The 15,251-nt window shown below is 43.0% G+C and overlaps 1 protein-coding gene across 1 annotated transcript in view; it reads right to left on the bottom strand.

Annotated features, from left to right (window-relative positions):
- Positions 1–14,642, bottom strand: part of nexmifb (neurite extension and migration factor b) — a 159,195-nt gene extending 144,553 nt beyond the window's left edge. The window contains exon 1 of the mRNA XM_072270915.1: positions 14,593–14,642. The gene's annotated coding sequence lies outside the window, so the exon portion shown is untranslated. The remainder of the gene's footprint in view (positions 1–14,592) is intronic.
- Between the last annotated feature and the right edge of the window lie 609 nt (positions 14,643–15,251).

Raw genomic sequence — 15,251 nt, 5'->3', positions numbered from 1 at the left:
GACCCTCACCATCTAGGGCTTGCCTTCTTCTTGTTACTCCCATCAGAGAGGAGGTACCAGAACCTGAAGAAACACACTCAACATTTTAGGAATAGCTTTCTCCCTTCCATCAATCAGATTCTTAACACTCCATGAACTCATCCACACTAACTCTTTGTTCCTCTTCTGCGCTACTAATTTATTTTTGTAATTTACATTAATTTTTATATCTTGCACTATTACTGCTGCCACAAATGAGCAAATTTTACATTATACGGCAATAATAATAAGCCTGATTCTAAGCCTGGTGATAGACCGGGGAAAGGTAAGAGGTAGAGCAAGCAGTTTTAAAGACAAATTGGCCTTCCATGGAAAAGAATTTGAGTACAAGAGTGAAAATGTCATAATTCGGCTGTATGGGGTCTTTGTGCATCTGGAGCTCGGTGCAGTTTTTGTCCCCTTGTCTGAGGAAGGATATTTTTCCTATGGAGGGGGTGCAACTAATGCTTAGCTCCTGATGTGGTAGAACTTGGAGAGAATAGGTTGATTAGACTTATATTGACTAGAGTTTAGAAGAATGAAAGGAGAGTCTTGATGAAGAGTCTTGGTCCAAAATGTCAACTGTTTGCTCTTTATCTGGCCTGCTGAGTTTCTCCAGCATTTTGTGTCTGTTGTTAATATTCTAACAGGATGGGACAAAGATGTTCCCAATTAGCTGAGAATCCAGACCTGCAGGATATGGGTAAAGCCACTGGAGCCAAGTTCAGGGAAAAGCTCTTCACCCAAAGGGAGGTGAAACTGTAAAACTCACCCTCAAAGCAGGCAATGGGGGCCAAGTTGTTAAGTATATTCACAAAGGAAATCAATACATTTCTTAATACAAATAGGTCAAGAGATACAAGAAGGTGGGATCATGGTACGCAATTGGAAGTTCAGCTATGATAGTGTTCAATGGTAGGGTGACCTGAAGGGCTAAAAGGGCCTAACCCTAACCCTACTCCTCTTTGCTGGGGAAATAGTTCTTAGATGCTGCACAGAATCTCGTACTCCACAGATTTTAATGAAATTGCTAGATGGCAATTATGAAGAAAGGTGAAGGTTATAAAAACATCTGTTCAATTTAATGCCTTTAATTATTTTAAGTGTTTATCTTTTTTTCCAAGTAATTTAATATTTCATCGCTTACTTTATTTTCATAGTTTAAAAAGTTCACAAACACTGAAAAACTACTAAAAATCCATCAGAAGGTAGGGACAGGATCTCTGCCAGTGATCAAATCTCCTAGTGGTGATTTTGGGGTAGAGTTTCCTTCATATATCACTACTGGGACCACAACACTGAGGATTGAGAGACAACAAGACATGCTCTTCACATTTGGGTCAGCAAGACAAGTCACAACGTACCCAGACCATATGAACATGAATGGGATTCCAAGCACTAGATCCAGTCCAGCAAGAACTGGTCCGTTTATATTTGTACTTCAGTGTGACAAAGGCAGCTTCTGCAAGCCTGAGCAATTCTATTTACTTTTGTGTATATATTATTGTCTTTCTCATTAGAGTTTAACAGGCAAACAACAGGTTAGTAAGTGACAGTAGTAAAAATCATCTGTGGAACAGGGTAGTGCTGCTATTTTTCAGCAGTTTGAATGAGCTATCAGCCATATGTTTAATTTAAAAATACTCACCGAGGTTAGGGATATTTTTGTACTGTATTTTGCAAATTTACTACTGCAGAAATTGAGCCTATGTACACTGGAAATAGGAGAGAGAGGCATAGGCCATTTGGTTTATCTGACTGTAAGCTTCGTTTTGCATTCCCATCTCCCTCTTATCACCTTCCTGACTCTTGCACATATATCCACTTGAACGTATTCAAGAACAGAAGTGAAGATGAAACAGAGAGAATTGAGATCCTGTAAGTAGCTCGATGAATCCTAGTTCTTTGCATTGTCCATACTTGATCACTTCAACTGGCAATTCAAGACCAGCAGTTGTAACATTTAGATAGGCATTCAATGACATTTGCAAAAAGTACAAAGGGCATCATTGGATGAAGAGGGAATGAGCTGGAACAAATAAGAACAGACCAACATAGGGACAACAGTGATCGCAATAGGACAGGACTTGACTGCATGAATGTAAGTTGTGCCCATCCCAGTTCTCTCAGAATAATTTTGTTAATCTCATTCCCCTATTCTTTCTCCACAGCTATGCATGGTCTTCAGGTATCTACTGAATTTATTTGTAATGCAATGAGTGAATATATTTGTACCACCCCAATGGCCACTATGATCTTGTGTTTATTATTTGATGGACAACAATTATTATTCCTCATGCCACGCTTGGTCCCTTCAATCATTTTGAATTCCTGTTGTCCAGTTCTTGATCATCCTGCCAAAGAGAACAGTTACTCTCTGTAAACACAAGAGATTCTGATGAACAGTCTTCGTCCAAAACTCTTTATTCCTTTCCATAGATGCTGCCTGTCCTGCTGAGTTCCCTCAGCATTTTGTGTGTGTTACTCTCCATTCTCATTATCTAGATGATTCATTATTTTAAACACTTCTCCAATTTCTCTGAAGAGAACAATCCCACCTTATCAAGTCCATCCACACCGCCAGGGCCATCCCATTATTTTGTTTAAGAATACATATCCTTCCTACTTTTGTATTTTACACTTGTTTAAACAGTGGATCTTTTTCCCTACTAATCTTTCCTCCTCAAAGATCTATGTACCCAGGTCTCTCTGTTCTGTATGTACTGTAGCAAGAACTTCACGGCCTTTCTTTGCTCTTAGCAAAATTCAAACCTCGCCTTAAATTTAATCAGCCATTTGATTTGAGGAAATCATCTGCATTTATACAGGGCCTTTCGGAGTCTCAGAATGGCCTAAAACACTTTAATAAGATTGAAAGCAACACACACAAAATGCTGGAGGAACTCAGCATCGATGTTTTGGGCTAAGACCCTTCTTCAGGACTGGAAAGGAAGGACAGAAGTCAGACTAAGAAGGTGGGAGGAAGAAGTACAAGGTGGCAGGTGATAGGTGAAACTGGGAGTGGTGGGGAGGGGATGAAGTAAAGAGCTGGGAAGTTGAAAGGTGAAAGAAATAAAGGGCTGGAGAAGGGGGATTCTGATAGGAGAGGATAGAAGACCATGGAAGAAAGCAAAGGGGAAGGAGCAAGAGGAGGAATTAGGAATAGGGAATGGTGAAGGCAGGTGGGGGGGGGGCAATTACCAGAAGCTCGAGAAATTGATGTTTACACCATCTGGTTGGAGGCTACCCAGATGGAATATAAGGTGTTGGTCCTCCAACTTGTGCATGGCATCATTGCAGCAGTCGAGGAGGCCTTGCACTGACATGTCAGAATGGGAATGGGAAGTGGAATTAAAATGGGTGGCTACAGGGAGATCCCACTTTTTCTGGCAGAGTGTAGGTGCCCGGGTCTCCCAGCCTACATCAGGTCTCACCGATACACAGGAGGGTACACCGGGAGTAGATGACCCCAAAAGACTCGCGGATGAAGTGTCACCTCACCTGGAAGGACTGTTTGAAGCACTGAATGGTAGTGAGGGAGGAGCTGTGGGACAAGTGTGGTGGCACTTGCTCTGCTTGCAAGGATAAGTACCTGGAGGGAGATCAGTGGGGAGGGACGAATGGACAAGGGAGTCGCATAGGGAGTGATTCCTGTGGAAAGCTAAAAGTGTGGGGGGAGGGAAAGATATGCTCGGTGGTGTCACCTGGCCTCAGCAAGGTAGAGGTCAGTCCGCCAGACTATTACAGCAGCTCACTTATCTGCGGGTTTGACAGTGAGGCTAGGATTGGTGCGGAAGGAGTGAGGTTTGAACTGGAGGAAGGAATGTTAAAATCTCATCGGCAGTTGGCAATGAAAAGATCCAGAGCAGGTAGAAGATCAGAGCCAGGTGTCCAGGAAAAGGAGGAGGGTTGAAGATGGGAGGACAGTTGAAGATGGGAGAAGGGGTGACCAGTGCAGGCCGGAGAGTCCTTGCCGAAGAAGTTGGCATGGAGATGTAAATTTAAAGCGTAGCTTCTGTGACATGTATAAAATAAGGCACAATTTGTGCACAGTAAACTCCCACGTAGAGCAATGAACAGATTTTTTTTTATTTAAAGCATCTTGAAGGATTTTGGCTTCTTCACCCTTCCTTACCAGTCCTGATGAAGGGTCTTAATCTGAAACATCGCCTGCTTATTTCACTCCATAAACGCTGGCTGACTTGCTGAGTTTCTCCAGCACTGTGTGTGGCTTTCTCAAGACGTCCAGCTTCTCTCGTGATTATTACGGAAGGATAACTCTTGGTACCGACAATCTGGGGGAGGGCGTCGAACTTACCTGCTCCTCTTCAAAATGCACCAAGGGATCTTTAACACAAGAAAGCAGAAAGGGCCTCTGTTTAATATTTCATTTGGTAGATGACACCTCTGTGCTGAAGTAATTTGGAGAGGGACCAACTCAACTTTCTGATTCAGCAGCAAGAATACTACCCACTGAGGCACAGCTGACACCATTTGATTAAGAACCTTAGTTAGATAAACTTGGAACAGAGTGAGCGTCTCCAGTTCACATATTATAAAAATTTTGGAGGCACTAGAGAAAATTCACGTAATATTTAATTACTTGAGGAGCATACCAAATGACTGTACAAAATGGAATGGCGATTACACGGCTGAAGGACTTCCCTTAAGGAAAAACTAAACATGAATGGGGATAGATGAAAAATTGCCGATGGGAGGAGTAGGGATGGCAGTAAGGGGGGTGGGGGGGGGAAGTCATCTGAAGCATAAACTCAAGCCTCAAATTGATGGATCAAATGGCCTGTTTAATATGCTGTAACTATTATGTTAAAATCTAATCTAGAGTTTGGGCCGAAAGATACTGTCACTAATTCTATCATCATTCTCCAGAGAATACAACTCCAATTCTTGTTAAATATTAAACAATTACATCATACCGTCCTCCAGCAAACTCCATGAAAGAGAGACTGCTTGGGCTTGGGGAATGTATGGGGAAGATTATGATATCAAAAGCACTTTGAGGTAAAATATAAACACAAGAAATTCTACAGGTGCTGGAAATATTGAGCAACATGCACAAAATTCTTGAGGGGGACTCAGCAAGTCAGGCTGCACCCACGGTGGGGAATAAACAGTCGACGGTTCAGGCCAAGACCCTTCACCAGGACTGGAAGGGAAAGGGATAGAAGCCAGAATAAGAGGGTGGGGGGGGGGGCGTGGATCAGGGAAGGAGTACGAGCTGACAGGTGATAGAGGTAAATTCTGTAGTTTACTTCACGTGGAGAGAGATCCTGAGGTTTCACACCCGTAGGGAGAAACCTTGAGGTTCAGCACTCAAGATTAAATCTAAAGAAATGGCAGACCTCGAACTGTGATACACAAGGATTTGTAGAGTTTACAGCAAGCTAAGATAAATGAAGTTATAAGATGGAAGAATGTTGTGATCTTTGGATTCCAACAGTGCACTGGAAGATCTTCCTCTCCAACTTGTATATACTTCTATTTAAAAAGCATTCGAATTAGTTGCATGGGAGATGGTCCAGTGATTGGCAAGTGTTTGGGTAATACTAGCCCCATTGAAAAGAGGTACTGAGCTCACACAACACCACAGAGGAAGCAGCTGAAGCGTCGCAAGGTTTGACAATTACACTGAGCAGCAATAGGGCAGGTTTTATGGTCTGAAAACACTCTGCGAGATGGGGGATGTTACCTGGTGAAAGAAAGACCTGAAAAATTTTCACTATATGGAAGATTTCCCAAGTGGCACTAAAATTTCTTTTAATTGGTTTTCGGAATATAAATTATTTTTTTCTGCCTGTTTTGAAAAACATGAATTATATAAACAACAGCATCTCCAGTACATATATTGTTTGCATCTCTAAAATTACTCCATTAATCATTCAACAGTTTACAATGTACATTGTTTCTATGGTGTGAAAGTAAGGAAGGGGTGCATTCCTCCAGCAAGAGAATTTGGAAAAGTAATTCATATTGCCCCTAGCAATCAGAGTTCTAAAAATAATCTCTTTATGAATTGATTTCTTTTCATACGCTAGAATTCTAAAACTATCTTTATTTCTTGAAGTAGTGACTCACAGGAATTTACACTGTTGGAGGAGACCATTAAAGACCATGGTTACATTCAGCCATAGAAGAAGAGTTTATTATCAGAAATGATGAGGCCACACTCGGCATGGAGGAGTCACACCTTATATTGCGTCTGGGTAGCCTCCAACCTGATGGCATGAACATCGATTTCTCAAACCTTTTGTAATTATACATCCCTCCCCTTCACTATTCCCTATTCCCGTTTCTCTCTCTCTCACCTTATCTCCTTACCTGCCCATCACCTCCCTCTGGTGCTCCTCCCCCTTCCCTTTCTTTCATGGTCTTCTATCCTCTCCTATGATTCCCCCTTCTCCAGTCCTTTATTTCTTTCATCAATCAACTTCCCAGCTCTTTACTTCACCCCTCCCCCAGTTTCACCTATCACTTGCCACCTTGTCATTCTTCCTCCCTTCCCCCAACCCTCTCACTCTGATTCCTCTTCCTTTCCAGTCCTGAAGAAGACTCTCCACCCAAAACGTCAACTGTTTATACTTTTCCATAGATGCTGCCTGGCCTGCTGAGCTCCCCCAGCATTTTGTGTGTGTTGCCTTGGATTCCCAGCATCTGCAGATTTTCTTGTGTTTGAAGTACTGAAAATACTCAGATCAGGTCACATCTGTCAGAAGCGAGTCAGAATTTACACTTCAGGTCCAAGATCCTTCATTCCCTCTGACGAAGGGTCCCCTACCTGAAAATTTAACTGTTTCTTTTCCCACAGATGCAGCCCAACCTGCAGAGTGCTCCCAGCATTTTCTGTTTTCCTTTCACATTTTCAACACTTGCAGATTAGTTTTGATTTTCAAGTATTTAATCTGAGTTGACCTCCAAGCTTAGTCCATAAATTCAACTCTGTGCCTTCTCTATTTTACATTTTATTTTAATGTAATCTAAATTTTACACTTCTTCCTTAAACTTCACTCAGTCTCCTCTGTTACAAAGGAAATATTCCCAGCATAGTCAATCTCCTGGTGACCATACCCTCCAGACGAGGAAACATCAATGAAGATTTCCTTGCAGGCTCAGTGGTACTTCAATATTTTGCAATTTTTTGTAATTTGTAATTTAGTAACCAGAACTTTACAGATTAGCTTGTTTTTATGTAACTTTATGTAGTTTTATTATGACCTCCTGCTCTGAACATCTACAGCATAGTTAATAAAGTCTATACGCCTTCTTAAATACTTCATACATTTTTCTCTGGAGCATAATAGGGAATCTTCCTCCTATTTCTTGACACATGCCAGTATCCTAACATCTGTGCCTGGTTTGCCATTCCCACCGCTCTCAGAAGCAAATTCCCTGCTCCACTCTTCTGCTCACTTGACCTATTCATTGTCATGAAAGATATAAATATACCAAAAAAAAATGCATGTTACTTGAAGATGAATTGCTGCAGATGCTGGAAACCCAGAGTAACACATACAAAATGCTGTTGAACTCAGCAGGTTGGGCCGCCTCTACGGAAAGGAATAAAGAGTCTACATTTCGGGCCCAGGCCCCTCATCAGAACTTTTACATGTTACTTATAGCACCATTCTGAATGTTTGAAAGGTCAGTCTGGAAAAAAAAAAGCCAAAGGACTGGATTCATTTTATGGAAGTTGGGGCAAACAATTCAGCCACATCAACTCACAAGGACAGATGTATCCCCCAGTCATCATGGATTCACCTTCACCACTCAGCAAGTGAGAAGGACTGTGGGGAAACTCAGATATGGCAAAGCACTGGGATTGGATGGCTTGAGCCCCAAGGTCGTGAAGGAGTGTGCTGAGCAGCTGTGTGGAGTTCTCCAGGGCATTTTCAATCTGAGTCTCAGCCTGGAAAGGGTGCTGACTGTGAGGAAAACATGATGTGTGGTCCCAGTACCCAAAGAGGGCCAAATGAAGGTCTTGAATGACTACTGTCCAGTGGCCCTGACCTCACACATCATGAAGACCCTGGAGAGGCTTGTCTTGGCTCATTTCCGACCCCTGTTCAGATCAGCCCTCGATCCCCTGCAGTCTGCCTAGCAGGAGAACATTAGAGTCGACTGTGCTGTCATTTCCCTGCTGAACAGAGCTTGCTCCCATTTGGAAAAGCAGGGCAGCACTGTGAGGATTATGTTTCTTGATTTGTCAAGTGCCTTCAATACTACACTGCCCTCACTGCTGGGAGAAAAGCTCCGTTCAATGCAGTTTGGCAGTTCCATTGTATCCTGGATAATGGACTACCCGAATGGCAGACCACAGTTTGTGCAGCTTCAGAGCTGTGTGTCAGACATGGCTAAAAGCAGCACTGAGGCCCCACAGGGGACTGTACTGGCTCCCTTCCTTTTTACCCTATATATCTTGAACTTCAGACACAACACTGAGACATTCATCTGCAGAAATTCTCTGATGACTCAGCAATAGTTGGGTGTATAAAGGGAGGACAGGAGGATGAATACAGGGCCCTGGTGGAGGACTTTGTCAAATGGTGCATGTTGAATCATCTGTAGCTCAACATCAGTAGGACAAAGGAGGTGATGGACTTTAGGAAGACCAAGCTTGCACTGCTCCCTGTTACTATTGATGGTGAGGCCGTGGATGTGGTGAAGAACTACAAGTACCTGGGGGTGCACCTGGATGACAGACTTAAGTGGAACATCAACAGAGAGGCTGTGTACAAGAAGGGCCAGAGTCGCCTCTACTTCCTGAGGAAACTGAGGCCCTTTGGAGTATGCAGGCCTCTCCTTCATATGTTCTACCAGTCTGTTGTTGCCAGTACAATCTTCTATGTGGTGGTGTGCTGGGGCAATGGCATCAACATGGGTGATGCCAACAGGCTCAATAAACTGATTAGAAAGGCTGGCTCTGTTATAGAAGTCAAACTGGACCACTAGAGGCTGTAGTAGAACAAAGGGCCCTCTGAAAAATCCTGACAATTCTGGACAATGTTTCTCACCCTCTGCATGCAACCTTGGCTGAACAGAGGAGCACTTAGTTGTACTAAGACAACTGTGCTGCTCCAAAGAGCGCTACAAGAGGTCATTCTTACCCTGAGCTATTAGACTCTATAATGAGTTAACATATAGCCAGGAAAGTGATGACCTCCCTCCTGTTAGAGGTTTTTTTTTATTCTTTCCTACTTCTTTTCTAATATTTGTATATCTGTGCACTTGTAATGCTACTGTAACACTGTAATTTCCTTTGGGATCAATAAAGTAACTATCTATCTATATAAGCCTAGGAGACAACAGAGAATGCTAAATGCAAGCTCATAATTTTGATTCCATTCAATAGGTTAGCTGTCTAATGATAAGTTGTCAATTATTTAAGGAATATAGTCCCTGTCTGCTTTTTAATTTATATGAATCTCAAAACACTGACCTCAACTTGTAAACTTTATTCTAGCAACATTACTGCTGAGATACTGTGTCATAACTGAACGTGCATTTGTAACCTGTTATTTCATTAATGAACTTCATCTTCCAATTTTAATTATACAAGATAGAACAACAGAAGGAAGGTTACCTCTCATCATTGCAAATCATTATAATCAGTAAGTCAGTATTATCAGTTGTACTGATGTAGAATTATCATAGATTCAAACAACACAGAAACAGGTCCTTCAGCTCACTTTTTCTACCCCAACTATCAAGCACCCATCTCCAGTAAGGTCATTTTACTCTCACATCATCAACTTCTTCCCTGCCTCCTATTTTCATGCCGCCTACCTACACCACGGGAAAATCATTGCAAACACTTAATTAACCAACTGGCACATCAAGACATCTGACTGCAAGACCCGACAAAGGAATATGAGGACTGCTGAGAGCATCACTGGGGGTGTCTCTTCCATCCATCTGAGATATTTATCAGGAGAACTGCATATGCAGCACCCTTAGCATTACCAATGATCCCTCCCTCCCATCCATCCAAGTCTCTTTGACCTGCTATAATCAGGCAGGAGGTACTATTAGGGTGAGGACTGTTAGGATGGGAAGCTGCTTCTTCCTCCAGGCTGTAACACTACTGAATTCCCTGCCACCACTCAGGTCTCAGCAAGTATGAAGCACCAGTAGTGCTACACTGTTTACTTTTTCACTTGAGTTGTAAGTGCACCTTATTATTTGTTAATTTAATTGTGGTAATATTACTTACGTATTGTGTGTGGAGACACTGACCAGAAGGCGGCAAACCACTTCGGTAGAAAAATTTGCCACGAACAATCATGGTCAAAGACCACACTTGCCCACATCATACAGCACAGCACGTAATGATGGTGATGATGATGTTAGTTGTGATTATATGTTCTGTGGTATGCACCTTGGTCCGGAAGAATATTGTTTTGTTTGGCAGTATCCATGTGTACATTGAATGACGATAAACTTGTACTTGAACTTTGTTACATGGGAGGAAACCAGTACACCAGGGAGAAACAATTATGGTCACGGGGAGAAAGGGTAACTGCATGGCAAGCATCTGGATTTCTGGAGCTGGGAGGTTGCAGCATTAATCTTGGTGCCACTGTGACACATACTAGGAAATGCCAAAGACATAACCCCAGAAATTTACAAAGAACTAATAACAGGATAATTTTCACTAATAATGATTGAGGGACTAATATTGGTCTGGACATCAAGGAGAATTCCTCTGTTCTTCTTTTCCAAATAAAATTTTAATCAATCACCCAAGCATGTGGATGGGTTTGAGTTTAGTGCCTCATCTGAAAGACAGCACCAATCCACAGTATGGCTCTCATTCAGCTTTGCAAAAGGTGTCAGTCTATAATTTTGTGCTCAAGACTCCTGTTGACTCAGAGGCACTAGGCTGTACCTGAAACATGCCAACATTCAAGTGCTGCAAACTATGATTGTACAACAAAATTTTAAAAAATAATTCAAGGCTATGTTGAAATACGGTATAGCAAACAGTATAGACCATGTCCAGACCCTTCAGCCCACAATCCCTGTGCTGACCATGATGTTAAACTTAACTAATCGTATCTGCCTGCAGGGATCTGCATCCCCTCCATTTCCTGCAGGTTCATGTGCCTGCCTAAATACCTCTTAAACTCCTCTAAGGGGTCCGCTTTCAACATTGCCACTGGCAGCACATTACAGGCACTTACCAATCAGCGTGGAAAAAAAACATACTCCTCAGATCTCTTTTAAACTTTCCACTCTCAACTTAAAGCTGTATCCTCTAGTAGAACATTGAACAGTACAGCACTGGACAGGCCATTGGGTCAAATGTTGTGCCAACTGTTCTCCTGATCATCATCTATTTCCCATCATATTCCTGTGTCTATCTAAGAGCTTCTTCAACTCCACCAAACTGATTCCACCACCACTCCTGGTAATCCATTCCAGACACCTACCACTTTCTGTGTAAAATAAAAACACTTGCCCTTCACATCGCCTTTAAACTTTCCCCTCTCTAACCTTAAAAGCATCTCCTCTGGTGTTTGACATATCTTCCTTCCTTGCACCCTTAACTCCTGGTGGAGTTGTCGGGGCACCATCACGACAAGCTTTGTACCAGTCTGTTCCATCTGTCACGGTTGGGTGCCGGAGCCTGGGTCACCACAAGTGTTTTCTCTGTCCATTCTTTAATGTTGTCTGTCCATCTTTTCCTCTGTTTACCTCTCCTTCTTTTCCCCTCCACAGTTCCTTGTAGAACGGTCTTTGCAAGGCCACTGGATCTTGTTACGTGGCCATATCATCTCAGCTTTCTTTTCTTCACCGTTGTGAAAAGGTCTTCATGGGGGCCAATGTGGTGCTGGATGGTCTCGCGAACCTGCTCATTTGTGATGTGGTCCAAGTATGAGATGCCCAAGATGTTGTGATAGCATCTCATTTCCAATGCCTTTATCTTCCTCTGTAGCTCTGCTGTGAGGGTCCGTGTCTCACATGCGTACAGGAAGATGGAGAATGCCAATGCACGCAGGAGTCTGATCTTGTACTTCATGGTGATGTTGCTGTCCCTCCATATTGTCTTGAGTTTGAAAAGTGCAGTCATTGTCTGTGTGGTCCTTGCCAGGACTTCTGGTCTTGATCCTTCATCACTGATGATTGCCCCTAGGTATTTGAACTGCTGCACTATCTTAAGTTTCTGACCATGGACTGAGATGCCTGTTGTGATGGCACCATTGGCATTAGCCATGAGCTTGGTTTTCTGGGCACTTACTTCCATTCCAAACTTTGTGGAGGCTCTGTAAAGATGGCTGACAAGGTTGGCCAGTTCGTCCTCTTTTCCTGCAAGTCCATCAATGTCATCAGCAAATCTTAGGTTTGTAATGTTTCTCCCTCCGATGCTGACAGTGCCCACATGATCTTCAAGGGAAAAACTCATGATTCGTTCCAGGAAGACGTTGGAGAGAGTGGGGGAGAGGAGGCAGCCCTGACGGACTCCTACAGAGGTATGGAACCACTCCCCGATGGAGCCCTGAGCGAGTACTGCACTGGTTGCCTTGGCGTAAAGTTGATGGATTGTACGAATCAGCTTCTGCCCCATGTTGAATTTCTTCATGGTGGTCCATAAGACATCATGCCAGACTCTGTCAAATGCCTTCTTGAAGTCTATGCAGACGTGGTAGAACTCTCTCTGGTGCTGAAGGTGTTTCTCACAAAGGGTGCAGAGGTTGAAAGTCTGCTCAGTGGTGCTTCTGCCCTTACGGAAGCCTGCTTGTTCCTCGGCAATGATGTCTTCTGCCTGAGGTCTCAGTCTGTTCAAGATGATTCTGAGCATTACCTTACATACATGGCTGATCAGACTGATGGTACGGTAATTCTGGCAAAGTTGGCAATTGCCTTTCTTGGAAAGCACAATGATCAGCAACTGAGCCCAAGGTGTCAGCCATTCACCTGTCTGCCAGATCTTATTGCAGATGGTGGTAAGCATGTCTATCGTGGCCTCTCCTCCATGCTTCAGCAGTTCAGCAGGGATGTTGTCAACTCCTGCTGACTTCCCGCACTTCAGTGATCGTATTGCAGCTTCAACTTCTTCACGCATGATTGGATAGTCTTCCTCACTGGAAGATTCCCGCACGTTCAGCACGTCTGGATCCCCTTTGCTCTGGTAGTTGTACAGTTCTGAACAGTACTCTGTCCACCTTTCCATTATTTCCTTTTCTTCTGTGAGACTTTTGCCATTTTTGTCTTGGATGGTGTTCACTTTGGCTCATTTTTCTTTGGTAAGATCTTTCACCAGTTGGAATGCCTTCTTTGTGTTGTGTTGACATATCTACCCTGGGTAAAAAATTCTGAGCATCTACCCTATCTATGCCTCTCATAATCTTAAAGACCTCCATCAGGTTTTCCCTCAGCCTCCAACATACTAGGGAGAACAACCCAAGCCTGTACAACCTCTCCTTCTAAAATTCTCTAATTCAGGTAGCATGCTGGTAAGCCTCTAACATTTCTGGTATCTATTTGTTTCTTAAAATTTAACATTTCTACCCTGGGAAAATGACTATTCCTGTCATAATTCTATAAGCTTCTGTCAGGTCTCCTTTAGCCTCCAACATTCCAAAGAAAACAGTCCAAGTTTTCTTATACTTTCCTAATTGCTAATACTCTCTAAATCCAGGCAGCATCTTGGTGAACCTCTTCTACACTCCCTTCAAGCCTCAACATCCTTTCTGTAATGTGGTGACCAGAACTGTATGCAATATACCAAATGCGGCCTGACCAAAGCTTTATACAACTGCAATATGACTTCCTGCCTCTTATAACTCAATGCCCAGACCAATGAGGACAGGCATGCCATAACCTTCTTTACCACCCTGTATTGCCACTTTCAGGGAACTAGGGACTTGTACCCAAAGATCTCTCTGTATGTCATTGCTAGTATGGGTACTACCATTTACTGTATACTTTCTCCTGATATTTGACCTCCAAAGGTGCAACAGCTATCAATTGCCCAGACTGGGTGATTGCGCGGTGTTGCTACAACAACCTTGCACTCAACACCAGCAAGACCAAGGAACTGACTGTGAACTACAGGAATGGGAAGTCGGTGGACCACACACCAGTCGTCACTGATAGATCAGCAATGGAAAGGGTGAGCAACTTCACTTTCCTGGGCCACAACATCTCAAAGGATCATCCTAGACCCAACACATTCAATCATGACAAAGACACACCAGTGGCTCTACTTCACTTGGAGTTTGAGGAGATTTTGTATGTTCAGGTCAAAAGCTCTAGTACAAGGGTGATGGGTGGACCTTTGTGTGAGTGCATGTCCAAATTGGCAATAATCTTCTAAAAATTCTCTCACATGCCACAGTAATATTCAGCAGAGATTACCATTGATTAACAAATTAGTAACAATCATTATGGATTTTTTTAAATGAAAAAGGATTGAGTCCTGTTGCTTATTTACATGTATTCATTGTTTAATATTAATATAGGTGCAAATGATAAACTTAAATAGAGTTTTACTACTATAAATATGTTCATTTAAAATAAAGTATCATGGAGTGTAAAACTACATACAATATTTACCATTTGTAAGGAAGAGGAGAAGATGGCGGCGCGACACAGCGCGCATGGCTGCTCCGAATGATATCGTTTTTGTGAACTAGGATGCCGTGAACAATCCTGATTTGATGGAGACAGCCGTGAGAAGCACGGAGGAACATCTGGAGAAACTTCTGAAATGCCTGCTTCGCTGCCGCTGCTACTGTGCGATCGAGAATCTCCGGAGGGGAAGGTCCCAAATCCTCGGCTTTGCCTACTGCTTGTTGCCGGGGCTAGGGTCGAAGCGTTCGGCAGAGATGGTGCTCGGTGTCGGAGGCTCGAAGTTTTCGGACGGACTTGGAGTCGAACTGTGGTCAGGTGGTTCCAGGATGCTGCATTGGCAAGTTTGCGGTGCTAGAAGCTCATGGCAGGGAGAGTTTCTCCCTTCAACCGTCTGCGTGAGATGATGGGACTTTCGAGAGACTTTGAGACTTTTCACCATGCCCATGGTCTGTTCTTCAATCAAATTATGGTATTGCTTTGCACTGTTGTAACCATATGTTATAATTATGTGGTTTTTGTCAGTTTTTTTTAGTCTTGGTTTGTCTTGTGTTTCTGTGATATCATTCTGGAGGAACAAATTGTATCATTTCTTAATGCATGCATTACTAAATGACAATAAAAAAGGACTGCGTGTCCTCATA

Source organism: Mobula birostris, chromosome 10 (assembly GCF_030028105.1).
Source record: "Mobula birostris isolate sMobBir1 chromosome 10, sMobBir1.hap1, whole genome shotgun sequence".
In the NCBI taxonomy this organism is placed as follows: domain Eukaryota; kingdom Metazoa; phylum Chordata; class Chondrichthyes; order Myliobatiformes; family Myliobatidae; genus Mobula; species Mobula birostris.
This window is presented reverse-complemented; position numbering and strand designations above follow the sequence as displayed.